This window comes from Esox lucius, chromosome 15 (genome assembly GCF_011004845.1).
Source record: "Esox lucius isolate fEsoLuc1 chromosome 15, fEsoLuc1.pri, whole genome shotgun sequence".
In the NCBI taxonomy this organism is placed as follows: domain Eukaryota; kingdom Metazoa; phylum Chordata; class Actinopteri; order Esociformes; family Esocidae; genus Esox; species Esox lucius.
In genome coordinates, this window is record NC_047583.1 from 22,492,356 (window position 1) to 22,509,211 (window position 16,856).

Sequence of the window (16,856 nt, forward strand, 5' to 3'; positions counted from 1 at the left end):
AAACTAAAAGGCAGGATGCCTACCAAAGACTAGATATCTCAGAGACTCCCTCCCATAACAAAGGGGGAAACCATTATGGTTCTAGCCATGATTGCGGCAGATCTGAAGATTTTAGGAAATTACATGCTGAGGTCTTGTTCCCAATATTGGCTTCTTTAACGAAACGGGCAAGATGATCGACTCTTATCATTATCAGATTTCAAATGTTGAGCGCGATCTCTCGTGCTGCAGCATTCTTGCCTTAGAGGAGAAATGCATGTTGCAAAAGAACAAGAACCTGTTTCTGGACAAGCTTGAGATTTTCTCTTTAATTACTGGAGAGGGCTCAGAAGGGACAGCCTCCACTGCTCCTCACTAAGGTTGCATGTTTCCCATTTTCTTGTCCCAGAGCAGGCACACTGACCTGGAAAGCTATGTCTCGCTGTGTCATCACTGTGAAATGTCATTATTTCCAAGAAAAGACCCATGAGGGCAGATTGGTCCTACCTCAACTACTTGAGGGAGGAACGTGGGTTTTTATCCTGACTTCAGTGCATCTGGCGTCAATATGTTCCCACTTGCCGGTTTAACCATCAGTTGACGGGAGAAGCGTGATATGAGCTAGTTAAAATACGGGCTTCTTTTCCATGCTTGAACGGACAGCTTGGCGAAGCAGCTGTCACCATACTTCCAATGTGGTTGCGTATGCAGAGGCTGAATCGACAATTGACGGACTGATTGAGCTGGCTACATACAGGCTCTCTGGCTGGGCCGTGGTCGACATGGAACAGGATATGATGATTATTAACTCAGTGAACTATTGTGTTCTCCAAGTAGCAAGCAGCATCCAGGTGGCATTGATGGCCAAGGACCACATAATACACCCCCCAGAGCTTGTACTTGGTTGCAAAGCGTTTGGCCAAGATAACTTCGAATAGATTTAGCCATCAATGAGCTTGCTGTATCTTTCTACTGGCAATTAGGCCCACTTTTAGAAGCTAACTGCTCAAATTCTTCAATGCTTGAGTTGTGCCTTATACCAACTGCTGTTTTCAACTCTAGCCATAAGTGTTGGATAACATGGAAGAAAAGGCAGTTTTGGGTAACACTTTAAATTAAGTTGCCTTATTACTATAACTTACACTGTAATATACAGTAATAACTCAGTAACGCAAATGTTTTACTATTTATTTGTTACTACATATAATAATAACTGGTTGCTGGTAAAATGATTATTGCATACTTTCAGCAAGGAATTTGTATTTAATTGCTAAATGGTATTCCACTTGGGTAACTACTGATGTTATTACTCCTCATCACATTTCTTCATATAAATTGTTTTGTAATGACACTTTTGAAAGACACCTGCCGTGTTATTTACCATTTTAATAATGAATTGCAGAATGTAACAAGATGTAACTATCAACTATCAATCAAACCCACATGTAATACCAAGGTGGATGAATAGGCTAGGACATAGTTAAAACAATTATAAGGCACAACCTGTGATTAACTACAGTACAGGTCATTATCAATTCTGTTATTTCTATCTTATCTACTGTAACATAAGAATAAGGTTGCATGCAATCTACTATCTATGGTTTAAAATCAATTGTTGTATTGTCCAAATTTTTGGTCATGCTGTAGGTGAAGTAGCTTATAGAGTTCCCTGGACAGATGTGGCTCTCCTCTGGTTTGATTGAATTTCTTTTGCCATAGGATTAATGTTGTCTTGTTGTCTCTGCCTTGTACTCCTCATCACATTGGCACAGTTTGGAAGCTGGAATTATTTTGATAGTGGACATCTGACCCTGTGATCCACAGTTCATGGTGGTAAAGGGTTTGGAGTGTGATCAAAGCAGAAGCAGAAACCTTTGCAGAGAAAACAGTTTCTTAGTTGGGCAGTTTTAAGGTTCTCAGCTATATTTTTCAAGAGGATCTTGACATTTGGGAGAATTTGTGACTGGTATGCTGGGAGCCATTGTCAGTTAATCTTGCTGCATAGGTTTCCATACTCACTTGTAGTCCTGAAGCAGCTTCCATTCCATTCTTCGATGCGTCGATGGACCCATGCCTTACTGCTTGGTTCGAATAAGGCTGGCGCCATATCTTTAACCAGGATGTCCTTCAGCTTTTTCCATTGTTCCCAAGTGCCATGACAATTCATGTTTGGAACGCAGCACCTAAGTATGTGTTATGGTTTTTAAAGAGAGGTTAGGCACAAACATTCCAATGCCATTCACCACACATAGAGCTCTCTGCATCACTGGATGCATTCCAGCAGGTGTCAGTCTATCTTCCAGAAATGTGACCTCTTGTCTAGCAAACTGAAATTTTTGTGCACTCTAGTGCCCACTACATTCTGACAGCTCCTCTTTACTTTTTTTTTTTTACCTCAGAGTATGACATTATTGATGTACACATGTACACCCTACAACACTTTGAATGTCTCCGGTAGATGTAGAATGCACATGCTGCTCAGAACATTCTTTAAAATCTGGATTTGAATTTACTGTCTTCAGATGTTTATAAGTATTTTGGATCTTCACATTTATTTTTGTCACACAGATCATTGAATTCATCCATTTTCTTGCTTCTTGTAATTGACCGGATAGATTTTACATTTTACATGACATGTCTTCATTTGATTTATGTTGTTTGTCATCATGTGTCACTGACTGCTTTGGTTTCTCTTTGGGTGGAGACAGCCAAGATATTGAATGTTTGAGTATGTCCCTAACTTAAGGCTGTGTCTCCAAACAGTGATTTCTTCCTCCTGAGAACCACTACAAATGCACCAAAGTTATGTTGATTTCATAGGTCTGCACCGTAATCTGCACACACCTTGGGTTTCAATCATCAGTCCATTAAAAGCTTTCAGGCCTAGTTCTGTCCATTCAATCTGTGGTTTGTTAAGGAGTGCATTGTAGTCCCTCATTGTTATTAGATTAGCCTTTGCTCAACCAAATTTAGCATTGTTCCATTCAGTGTAATAAAAAGTATCAATTTGTCTGCCTGCACTGTTTTGTTCTGACCTGGATTTCTTTCTTTATTTCGACCTCATTTTCCACTACTCAAATGAACATGGAATTATCATCATCTTCTGACTAGCTAATCTGCTTTCAACATGTTAATATATTTTTTGCTTCCTGCCATCTGCATTGAACATGTTTTACCAAAGTGATTTATTGATAGGCACAACATTTTCTCCAAATGCTCAGCATTGTCAAATCCTGTGCTTTTGATCCCAAAGACTACAGCCTGTGATGTACATACCTTGCTTGTTGCAGAGTGGTTGCCTACTGGTCCCTAAATATCCTAGCAACATCAGCTGTGTCGCACACTGAATTCGGGGTGGCATTGTTCATGGACACTTTTCTTTGTCTGTTCACGCGCATTCTATTCTAATAGCATCATCATGTTTTATCTTGGCTTCTCTTAACATCTATCCACCAAACGTATTGTCATGCACTCCAAAAACAATCTGGTGGGGCCTCCAGATTGATTTGACAGGTGGGCGTGACATCCGGTTTACAAGGTGGGACTACCGGTGTGACGTGTTTTAGGGCGGAACTTCTGGAATGACATATGCATGTCCGGTGACTTTGTAATATATGATTGCATTGATGTGTCCATGTTTGATATTTTACGACTGATGAGCACCCCGGACAAGTGTTATAACAAGTGGGTTATGTTTGATGTTTAACAATAGGGTCTTAGGGTTCGGAATGTTAAATTCCCAGGCAATAAATAAGTGTAATATCAGCAGCAAGATGTTTGGTGTTTAGCAAATGGGGCGCCAGGGTTCAGAAATGCTATAACCCCCCGGCATTTTATGTTCCGATAAATGCTACAACAGATGTCCTACAACCAGTGGGTGGTAACCTTCCATGTTTTACAATGTGCGTGTAGCATGGTGTTTTTCCACAAGCACAGAATTACATGTGGGAGACATGCTTTTTGTGAAAGATATAAAGAAGGGGTCGGGACTTACGATTTTGGGGAGTTTCAGCCCATTTTTTCATTTTAACAAGAGATGGGCATTAAGATCAGATCTGCCCGTAGTATTGGTACCTAAAGAACCACTAATACAAACTGTAGTATATGCAGCGATGCACACAATAATCCTCAGATGCAAGGTTTTTTAACCGAGCCTAGTAGCCCCCATTTTTCACATGATCTAGTTGACTCTCCTCTGAGCTCTCTGATGCAAACTCATTGCAATGATGGCGATGTTAGAGTTATACAACGTAATGCGTTTGACAATGTTGTATTACGAAAGTTGATACATTTACAAAATACTGGTGAAGTTGGTGATTTTAGCACATTCTATGCAATCATTATGACAGGCTTGGATCTTCGATTGTTAGAGCTTCAGACGGGCATTGTGGGATTGTTGACGTGCTGTATGCTGCCTGCTGTTACCTACCTGGCTACCTGCCAATATTTTTAAAATTTACTATATATAAACTAATTGGGCAAATTCTACTTCAATATTTTTTATCTATTGACCTTTTGCACACATTTTCGACACCAGGACTCTTTTTGGACATAATTAGCTCCTGCAGCCGGGCAAGAATTTTCTCTTGGTCACTGGGAAGAAATGCCGTCGACCAGTTAAACCTGAGTCATTGCTAGAGCCAACTGAGATTTTCAACAGGTTTTCCCCACTGGAGTCAGAGTCAAGGTCCAAGCCGTCTTCGGAGGGGAATGTCTGTTTTTATGCTGTGTTGAGGACTGTGTTAGCTTAAGGCAGGGATTCAGGGTCATACGTCAGTCGAACAGTCCGCAGTCGCAGTCACAATCTAACCCGCTTACATTTTCCAGAAAAAGTTCCAATCATACTGCTTCATTCCATCGACAACTATAAACAGTACACCTACCGTATTATGTGTGCCCTGTTTTGGCCCCAAATAAATCACTTTCCGAAAGGTGTTCCATAAACCGGCATTAAAAACTATTTGATCAGTCACACCGGCCTTAAACTCTTGGCCTTCGGGTAATTCATAAAATGCAACCTCCGGTATCTCTGGGTTGAAGATGTATCCACCGATCCGACTTCCATTCCCATGCCATCATATCCTGGTGTAGTTGATAGATTCGGGTTAAACTCTGCATTGGTTTCTTCGGGGCTAGCGTGCTGATTGCTTCTCTGCTGTCCATTTGTAATCTCTTACTTGCTGAGCAGCGGTTAAGCTGTTAGCTTTCAATGGGGTTTCACCCAAAACGCTAATCACTGCTCCAGCTGCCATGGTTTGTAATTTGTAGGTAAGTTTACTCAGTAATCATCCCATAAAACATCCAATGTTAACACCCACTGGTTGTAGGACATCTGTTGTAGCACTTATTGGAACATAAAATGCCAGGGGGTTATAGCATTGTTGAACCCTGGCGCCCCATTTGTTAAACACCAAACCTCTTGCTGCTGATATAACACTTATCTATTGCCTGGGAATTTAACATTCCGGAACCCTAAGGCCCTATTGTTAAACACCAAACATAACCCACCTGTTATAACACTAGTCTGGGTTGCTCATCAGTCGTTGTAAAACATCAAACACGGACACATCAATGTAATCATAAATTACAAAGTCACCGGACATGCATACGTCATTCCAGAAGTCCAGCCCTAACACATGTCATACAGGAAGTCCATACGTCCCACCGGAAGTCCCACCCTGCGAACCAGATGTCCCGCCCACCTGTCAAATCAATCTGGAAGCCCCACCCACCAGGGTAATAAATCACAGAAGTGACACAATATACCCTACATTTACTACTAATGCATATTGCCATAGCTGCATGACTGCACTTTCACTCTCAGATCTGTGATGAACGTGTCAAATTATTTGCATGGCTGCTGCACCAAAATACCTGCCGCTCTTACACTTAAGTTTTCCTTCAGGAATGCATTAATACTGTTTGATCAATTTGTTCCAAATGTCGTCATGGGCATCTTCTTGAAATTCAAATGTATGATACAGAACATCTCAATCATCTCAGAGAGTAGTATACAGTAGTTTGTGGCAAAGTTTCAGCTTATACTTTGTCAAAAAAACGAATTAATCGCATACCTTTAGTGACCTGACGAAGGTCTTTTTTCAATAAATTATAACAATTGTAAGCATCACCATTGTGCAAGAATAGCTATTTTCTATTAGTATAACAAATATTATCTCCTAAATGAATCTGAGTTAGATTATATTGATACCTAAAAGTATCTTGATTAGAATGTTCACTTTCCTTCCACCCCCACATCAGCAAACTCCAGTCTATAATCAAAGCCAGAACTAGCCCCCAGTTTGGCAGTGAAACATCCTTCACCCACACTGCACAGGATCTTTTTGTAAATGACCAACCTACCGTCCTTGACTTTGTCAACGTAATTTACATGCTTGCTGCTAATACAGTATTTCAATAAATTATTTATAGTTTACCAATATCTACTTTGTCACCAGTGTCTCATACAACTCCCATACTGTAGATAATTTTTCACTAAAATAGCCCTCACTCCACACGCAACACCATACTTACTGGCACCAGTTTATCTCTTAGGCAAATCCCCCCTCTACATCAGCTTGCTCCTCAACTTCTCTCAAAACAGTATAAAGCTGCTGAGTGTTGTTGTGCAGTGTTTTAACTACATACGAAAATATGGACAGCCATGCTACACAGATATTGAATGCCATTTGGAGAGCATCTGCAGTGGTGGGTCCGTTGTCCCTGACCAAAGAAAGACACCAAAATTGCATTCAAAATGCAGTATGGGCAGAGTAAAACATAAAAAATTATCAAATAAATAAAGTTAAAGACCACCAGCTGATTTCTGCCTAAGGGTGAACATCTAATCAAGTCACTGCAAGCGCCATATTGACCAGTGTTATTGTCCTAATTGATCTTCTCCTTGTTTACTAATGATCCGGGAGAATAAACCCACATAACCTCCCCCCAACCCACACACACTATGTCAACTGAAAAAACACCAGTGGTTTAGCAGTAAGAGTAGCAAGGAGAGCCCCAAATTAGAGATTTGGGGAGGGGGAGAGCATGTGTTAAATGGCACCCTATGATGCACTCAAGGCCCTGGCTAAAAACTGGTTGAGTTTAAGATACAATATTTAATTTGCATGTGTCTTCCATGAATATCTAATGAAAGCTAACTTTTATTAAATTCAAACACTTGAGACAAAATATTAAATGCACCCACACAAACTCAAAACCAATTATGTTGGGTTTATTAGCATTGGAATAATTGTATTGTTTTCAAGTCAACAACTATCAGAAATGGGAATATGGGAATATTTATCTTTGATGACATAACAACAGCCAACTGATGAACTGGGGGTGTCTGTTGATGTGGGAACAAAGCAGCAAATTAGGATAAATTCCTTTGACTTGAAATCCATGTTAGCTCACTGCACAGGAAAGCCGTATGGTTCCCATCAAAGATGATCAAAATTATTTCATGTTATCAGTGTGTAATAAAGAGAAAAGTTTCTTCATTAAGAATTAAACAGCAATCTGAATCTGTCACTGTTTCTTTCTGTTGCTGTAGAAGAACACAAGAAAATATGTGATTTGCACAAATTAGTTTTAAGTAATTAATTGCAGGAGGAAAAAGAAAAAAGCCTTGGACAGAGACCTCCTTTCACTGGTGTTTCATGGGGAAATCTTAATCAGCAATGACTATAATTTTTATTCATTTATTTACCTTAATTTAAACAGAGAAATCAACTTAGACCCAGGCCTCTTTTACAACTGAGTCCTGTATTAAAACGATTAAATATATACATAATGGAAATGCACATTAAAAAAGCAACCACATTTAACAATAAAAAGTTTGTTTATCATACATTTAAATTGCCTTCTAGGACCTAAATGTTCTGTCATTCAGAATGTGGAGCATTGTATTTAGAAGCAGTTTTACCCAATTCTGAACATGCCCCTAATGTCACCAAAACTATCCAGTCCTGACAGTGTGTTTGATAATTACTGATATTCCCCCCAAAAAATTTCCAGACTGTGTAAGCAGAGCCGGCCTAGAAGAGTGAATGTCACAGACTGACTGACCCTTGTTAAATAGCGTAGTGGATAGAGACGCGGAATACAGTTCAACAGGTCTTGCGTTTGGCTCCCGTCACAGTCATAATACATTATACCTTAGGGTTTGTTCAGGACAAAAACGTTGCTAGTTACAACCTTCAGTTGCTACGTTATAGGAAGCCTAAAATAAAACAGTTCTGGTGAATATTTGGGTTTGTTTAGGATAGACAAATACTTCGCTGGCTACACAATTCTCTCGTATTTTCACTTCACGAAAAAGTCAGTTATCGTCCCCTATATTGATACATACTGTATCAATGTCATTCACGAATGGCGAATTAGCTGTTAAAATGGCCAGTGGTAAAAGAGGATTTGTTCAGGATAGACAAAAATCTTGCTGGCTACAACCTTCATTAGCTAGGCTATGTTATAAGAAGCCTAAAATAAAACTGTTTACTGTTATATTGTGACTATATATGGTAGATTTTCTAATTATGTATTAGGATTTGTTCATGATAGACAAAACCTTCGCTGGCTACATGATTCTTTTGTAAAAGTCTGTTATCGTCACCTATATTGATAGAGTAGTTATTATATCAATGTCATTCATGAACGGGTAATAAGGTGTTAAAACGGCCAGTGGCAAAATCCATATAGTTCATAGAGGCTATTAGTGGCGGAGGTAAACTTAATAAGAAATGTTCGTCAGTTTAACACGATGCGTAATGGTGACTAGCAAAATATTACTGGCTAATATGCTTTTAAAATGACCAGTGGCAAAAGTCATACAGTTCATTGATGCTATTTGTGTTGGAGGTAAACTTAATAATAAACGTTACTCAGTTTACAGAATGCTTCATGATGTCTAGCTACCAGTGTTGGGTAACGTTACTTTTAAAAGTAACTTGTTACTTTACAATGTTACTGCCATTAAAAGTAGCTTGTTAAGTTACAGAGTGACCTAGTAACTCATCAGAGCACGCTATTGCGTTACCAAAAAATGAAAACCCCTTTGGGATTCTTGAGAGAAAAATGACAGTTGAATGCATTGGGGAGGAGATTTTTGGCAACAACAAGACCAGTGAAATACACGTTGATTACTTATTTGAATATGCAACTAAATAACGAATTACTTGAATTGGAAAACTAACGCGTTATGTTACTCGTTACCGCTAAAATGTAATCTGAGTACTCAAACAAGGAACTTCGTAATGCATTACACCCAACACTGCTAGCGACATATTGAAACTCGGTGTGATGTTAATGATCTCACATGAACATTGGCCTATAGCTCTGTGGCGTAGTGGCTAAAGGCATTGTCTCATGAATGGGACACCTGGGTTCAAGTCCACGGTGGGTTTCAATGATCCTCACTTTTTATTGCAGGCTGGCTGAACTAGGCTTGCCTGGTTTCTTGTTAAGGTAAGATCATTAGGTAGCTTCTTTATGACAGCCTTATGAAAAAACATTGGTAATTCATTTTGAAAGTCCTAAGCAGAGTGTGTCTATAGATGCTTTACTGACTATCAGTAAGATTTTAACTATCTACTATGCCTTACTCTAACCTTAACCCTTACCCTATACTTTATTGTAAACCTAACCCTAACCTTAGCAAGCATTTGCTTATCAAAATGTGTTTGTCTATAGTATTAGCATCTATCGAATATCTACAAATGGATATTGGGACTGACAAAATAGAATGTAACCATAACATCAACCAATGTCTGGCCCTTCTAGAGGTCAGGTCCCAGCCAATTAACGTATACAGTTGGGCTCAAAAGTTTGCATACCATGTACCATTTGTAAAGAAAACATGAGTGAGCAGGCAAAACACATAATGTATTTATTATGGGATTCATATTCAACTGCAGGTCATAACAGAATTGCACAATCATAAAACAAAACATGGCAACAAAGAAAAAAAATTATGGACCCTTGTTCAAAATCTGCATACCCTTAGTTTTTAAAACTGTGTATTGCCCCCTTTATCAATGACAGTGTGCAGTCTTTTGTAATAGTTGTCTATGAGGCCCTGAATTCTTGCAGGTGGTTTAGCTGCCCATTTGTCTTGGCAAAATGCCTCCAGGTCATGCAAAGTCTTTGGTCGTCTTGCATGAACCACACGTTTGAGATGATATTAAGGGCAGCAGACTGTGGTAGCCACTCCAGAACCTTCACCTTTTTCTGCTGTAACCACTGGAGCTTGGGCTTGTGCTTAGGGTCATTGTCTTGCTGGAATGCAGAAGAATGTAAATTGTCTGCCAGTATTTTCTGATAACATGCTGCATTCATCTTGCCATACATTTTCACAAGATTCCCCGTGCCTTGAGAGCTCACACACCCCCAAAACGTAAGTGAGCCACCACCATGCTTCACAGTGGGGATGGTATTCTGTTCACTATAGGCCTTGTTGACCCCTCTCCAAACATAGCGCTCATGGTTGTGACCATAAAGCTATATTTTGGTCTTGTCACTCCAAATTACAGTGTGCCAGAAGCTGTGAGGTGTGTCAAGGTGTTGTTGGGCATATTGTAACCAGACTTTTTTGTGGCATTGGTGCAGTAAAGGCTTCTTTCTGGCAATTTGACCATGCAGCTCATTCTTGTTCAAGTATCGTCGTATTGTGCTCCTTGAAACAACCACACCGTCTTTTTCCAGAGCAGCTCCTATTTCTCCTGAGTTTACCTGTGGGTTTTTCTTTGTATCCCGAACAATTCTTCTGGCGGTTTTGGCTGAAATCTTTCTTGGTCTACCTGACCTTGGCTTGGTATCAAGAGATCCCAGACTTTTCCACTCCTTAATAAGTGATTGAACAGTGACAGGCATTTGCAAGGCATTGGATATATTTTTTATCCTTTATCCATATTATAAAGTTTCATTACCTTGTTACGCAGGTCTTTTGACAGATCTTTTCTGTTCCCCATGGCTCTGTATCTAGCCTGCACAGTGCATCCACATGAAAGCTAACAAACTCAATGACTATTTATACACGGACACTAATTGTAATTTAAAAAGCCACAGGTGTGTGAAATTTACTTTTAATTGCCATTTTCACCTGTGTGTGTCACCTTGTGTGTCTGTAATAAAGTCAAACATTCAACGGTGTGTAAACTTTTGATCTGGGCGATGTAGGTGATTTCTGTTATCATTATGATTTCCAAAGTAATCATTATGACTTTATGATTTCCAAACATTCACAATTTATGTCAGGGTATGCAAACTTATGAGCACAACTGTATAATAGACAATGTTTGCAAAAATCAACACCAGTGATAAAACGGCAGGCTGAATAATACAGAGGTTTTAGTTCAGAAGCCTGAAACATCCATGTATAGTGGCTCACAATGTTAGATGAAATACACTTATCTCTGTAAGGTCCCACAGATGGCTAGTACAAATCTTAACAAAAAAGATACAATGAGGATGAGGGAGCATTCAATGCAAATCCAGAATAAGGCTATTGAAAAGCACCAATCCGTCTATGTCTATGTGCAACATTTCCTATGCTACATTTCCTATGCTACAATGGCTATCATGGTGGCCACTATTGCATGTGCATTCAGGAAAGACTGATGGCATCATTTGTACAGTTGGGTAGGAATATAAGTTTAAGCCTTGGCAATGTAAAATCAGACTGTCATGACACTACTCTGCGTTGGTCTCTGTACTTGTACTCTGTATTAGGATACTTGTTCCTGTTTATACAATTAAACCTGAAATAAGATTTTTTACTTGATAAATTGTAAACACTTTTCCTTCTTCCACAGTTCAACATGGATAATCTCTATACTCTTTTTAATTGGCATCTAGAAAGCAGCATGCTGGTTTAAGAAAATAAAAATACCAAGTCATCATGGTGACTTCTTGAGCAGTGAAATGACTGCTAATGCTCTTTAATTGTTTGGATATGCAGCTTTAGTAGGGGTGATTGAAAGTTTACCACTTAGAAGGTTACTGAGGGGACAAATACGAAAATGAGTGCAAGGGAATATAACCTTTGTGATAAATATATATATATATATATATATATATATATATATATATATATACCGAACCGCCATAACATTATGACCACCTGCATAATATTGTGTAGGTCTCCCTTTTGCCACCAAAACAGCCCTGACCTGTCGAGGCATGGACTCCACTAGACCTCTGAAGGTGTGCTGTGGTATCTGGCACCAAGACTTTAGCAGCAGATCCTTTAAGTCCTGTAAGTTGCGAGGTGGGGCCTCCATGGACCTGTTTGTCCAGCACATCCCACAGATGCTCTATTGGCTTGAGATCTGGGGAATTTGGAGGCCAAGTCAACACCTTGAACTCGTTTTTGTTTTCCTCAAACCATTCTTGAACCCTTTTTGCTTTGTGGCAGTGCTCATTATCCTGCTGAAAAAGACCAATGCCATCAGGGAATACGATTGCCATGAAAGGGGGTACATGGTATGCAACAATGCTCAGGTAAGTGGTATGTTTCAAAGTAACATCCACATGAATGGCAGGACCCAAGGTTCCTCAGCAGAACGTTGCCCAAAACATCACACTGCCTCCACCGGCTTGCCTTCTTCCCATAGTGCATCCTGGTGCCATGTGTTCTTCAGGTAAACAACGCACATGCACTCGGCCATCAGCATGATGTAAAAAAAAAACATGATTCATCAAACCTTCTCCCATTGCTCTGTGGTCCAGTTCTGATGCTCACATGTCCATTGTAGGATGCTTACGGCAGTGGCCAGGGGTCAGCATGGGCACCCTGACTGGTCTGTGGCTACACAGCCCCATAGGCAACAAACTGCGATGCACAGTTTTCTGACAGCTTTCTATCAGTACCAGCATTTCCTTTTTCAGGAATTTGAGCAACAGTAGCTTGTCTTCTGGATCGGACCACGCAAGCCAGCCTTTTCTCCTCACATGCATCAGTGACCCTTGGCTATAAATCCTGCAATTATCATTCTAAAGCTAACCAAAAGCATTTAGCTGCTTTTGCCATTTCAGCTGAATAAATCGAACTTTCTTTCAATGCAACTCATAAGATGGCCATGTCCTATTTGTTTCATAGTCAGATCTATAATTTTATAGATATATAATCATATTTCATGACAGAAACTTTTTGCAGAAAATTATTCCAGCGTTTCCATTAGCTAATGATATGTAGGCCTACTTAAAACTCAAATGTAGTTGTTTTTCACACAGCTCATTGATGTCACGTCAGTCAACATTTGAATTCATGCTCAAGTACCTGCAGTCCTCAGGTAGCTCTGCAGTGAGTGAGTTGCTACAAAGCAATAATATTAAGAAATCTCTGCAGACAATACCTCCCCATCACAGGCAATGATTGCTAATTTCACAGTCACTCATCATCATTGATGTTATTGTAAAATATGTCTATACAGTATATCATTTTTATGTAGATTTTGGATGTCATGTCTACTGACTCTTTAGTGATGAGTAAACTTGAAAAACGCTCTGTAACATTTCCAAGCGGGATTCTTGACATGACCAATACAAGAGATTACAGACTGTTTTTAACCCGTTTGTCATTTTCTGATTGTTTTGGATCTCCCAGCCTTATTTGTCTCTGGTTGTTTTTGTCTAAGAAAAACAGGCAATATTTTCAATCGGTGTTCAAGTACCTAAAGAAAGATATTTATAATCAGCCTTCCAGTACGTTTTTGTTGTTCACGGCTTAAATTCTCACTATGTCATTTAGCAAAAAACATTCCGACTACCAATACCAATGTTTAATCCCAGGTAAACCATTCCCCTCTACCCTCGGCTGCCCATTGGTACATTCAGATGCGCCTCAGCTACTGGAGGAAGTAGACCCAATGCTGAGGGAGTAAAAATTATGCAGGGTGTATGGGCTAATTAGACCCTCCAGCTGCCTTTTACAAGAATAGTGAATTGAAGCAGACACTGCAGTGAAATGGAATCCCATTAAGCACCAGATAGAGATTTTTTTATCTTCAGCAATCTCACAAAAAATTATGTATTGCTGTGCGTGACACATGCATTTGTTTATATCTGATTAATACACTTGAAATATGTAAATAATACATAAAAATAATTTGTGATAAGATTTGCAGCAAATATATCTCATAATTTTGTACTGTATTTCTTGTGGCGAAAGAGACTGTGTAAAGTGAATCAGCCAACAAATAACTAATTTCAATATGGCATTGCAGTCTATATTTTTCAATTACAGAGCAGAGTCATGTTTCAGGGCACTTGATCAATGCGATAATATTTTGATGCTTCATTGTGATTTATTTGGAAATACATTTAAGTACTGCCATTTGGTAGGTGTGGCTGATAAAATAATATCTACTAAAGCCTTAATCAAAACAACACAATTCAGAAACAATTTATGTTGCAAGATACAATGTCAAGCAACTTTGGTGAAGAGCAAAATGGTTCAGTTGAATTACATGCAATGTTGAATCCAAAATGATTTAATACCTTATTTGTTTAACCATGTGTTTGTTGAAGCATTCATAAAAACACAATTCTGGCAAGTACAATTTAGCTAGCTACTTAGGCAAAATGTTTGCTATATACATATTTTAACCAGCTTTAGCTGAAACTTGATGGAGAAAGGTCTGGAATCACTTCTTAATTTAATGTATTCTCTGCCAGACCATGTAACTAACCCATGACTTCCCATGATGTCTGTTTCCTATTTGGCATATCTCTTCTGTTGCGGTTTGCAGCAGCACTGACAGCTGTGTTGACATGAAAACTGGAGTTCCAAATGGAACGATATATAGAGTCATGTAAACTTTGTTCTGCTTCCTGATTGGGATGGATTTATATCTCTTGTGATGCAATTTCTGCGGGGTGAAACATGCAGCAAGCAGAATTACACTTTCTTGCAAGCAACAAATACTGCCTTCCGATTGCTTCCTGTGATACTGGTTAAGGGACTAGTCTAATAACTTAAACAATGTGATAGCACATGCTTGAGGTGTATAATTGTATAAAGGATGCCATGCTGTGTTAAATTTATATTTAGGGGAAATTCAACTCAATTAAGGCATGCATTTGCTCTCAGGCTAAAATATTTATTATGATATAAATCATTAATTATGACTTGAGGATGTTTTTAACACAAAGGACATGCTGATGAGGAAAGTCTGTCAATTCAGAGAGCTCTAAACAAAAGGAATAGAGGAAGAATATGGAGAATCACAGAAAGAGAATAAGATAGACTGACAACTGCTGGTAGTTAATCATAAAACATACAGAATACACTACCTGCCATGATTTAATTCCAGTACATTTGCATCTTAAACTGCATCCTATTTCCTAGGGCACTGCTTTTGGCCAGGGCCCATAAGGGAATAAGGTGCCATTTAAGACACATTCTATATTTTCTTTTGTCAGAGTCTGGAGTGATGTAGACTAATCCTGAACACATCTTTTTGCTCTGATTCAGGTGCTTTTGTTCCTATTAGTATATTTATCAGGGAGAACACAGATTTAATAAACACTCATTGGGTTTCATTCCCAATAGCTGTCTACTGTAGTAGCTCAGAGTCCTGCTGATGAGAACACTCTAGCACTGCATTAAAACCTACTCTCCTCTATTTCATTCCTCCATTCCAAATCTATTTACATAAAAGGTGTGATGAGAAGGGATGATCGCCATCTCTGCTATGCAGTCATGCAGATCTCTTCTGTGCCTGGGAAATCATTTTCCTCTGTGTTAATACTGTGCCCCTAATGCAATAATGATTGATAAGAATACACACATGCATTATAATACTGTATTGAATAAGCACTGCTATTATCTTTTTGCATTTTCTTAGAATGAAGAAGTTTATGTATATTTTGTGTTTTAATAATATGCATGTTTTATTGAAGCTATACATTAAGCGTAAAACAGTAAATCATGATTTAGGCTTTTTAATAGTTAAATAAGAACCAAACAGGGATATGCAAATTAACATATTATATCTTCAATTTCTTTTGACGAATTTATTTGGATGGCCCAAATCTCACACTGTCCTTCTCTATTGCAGGCTTTAAACATCCACAACTTTGAGCAACAATTTTTAATGAAAATGTACGGAGAGGTTTAAAGACAAACACATTAATTACATCAGAGCGAAAACAATCTGCACAGGAGTAGCTAGCTAGTTATACTAATCTTAGATAGTTAACATTAGCTTACTATAATAGCCATGGCTGAATCTTGCTTTACATAACGTAAATAAAATAAATTATAGTAATTATATTACCGTCCAAAAAACAGGTCATTAATGTTTTATTGTTTAATGTTTTAATTTATAACTAGGCCACATTCAAATCACTTTGTTTTCGCCAGATAGCTACAGTACTGTAGTTAGACAAATTTATTGGTTAAATTGATATTTTTTTAAGCTACACGATGTAGGATTTTTTCAGTAATAAAAAACAATTACCTCATTTTGCAATTACTCGCCCCGCACCAATGTCCAATAGAGAATCACATTCCGAAAAAAAATAAGAAAAATGTAATTACCTGATGCAAAAAAATGTTTGACGAAGTTTGACGATGTTCTTTTGTGCCTTGCTAACGGTAGCTTAGGGTTCCCGGTAGCTGGCTACAGAGAGTTGGTCTAAGTCTTCTTTCGCTTTGCCGTTTTTGTAGTGTATGCTGTAGTAGACAAGGGAGGAACTGACTGTCGTTCTGGTCTCTAGCTGCCATTATAGTTCCTTACAGTAAGCAAACTTTGCTCCTTACAGCATACTTATGCTATATATAATATCATCCTGGTAAAATGTGCATTCACAAAATAAGCCAAGGAGGAAAGTCTAACTCGCAGAAGGCGATTGGCTGGAACGGCATTGGCTGGAAA

The 16,856-nt window shown here is 38.7% G+C and overlaps 1 long non-coding RNA gene across 1 annotated transcript; it reads right to left on the reverse strand.

The window, feature by feature from the left end:
* Positions 1–1,214: 1,214 nt before the first annotated feature.
* LOC117595623 lies at positions 1,215–16,602 on the reverse strand. Its single transcript, XR_004576878.1, has 3 exons — positions 16,520–16,602; positions 1,999–2,162; positions 1,215–1,851 (listed from the first exon to the last, which is right to left on the reverse strand). It is a non-coding gene; the product is annotated as an uncharacterized LOC117595623 (long non-coding RNA).
* Positions 16,603–16,856: the final 254 nt, after the last annotated feature.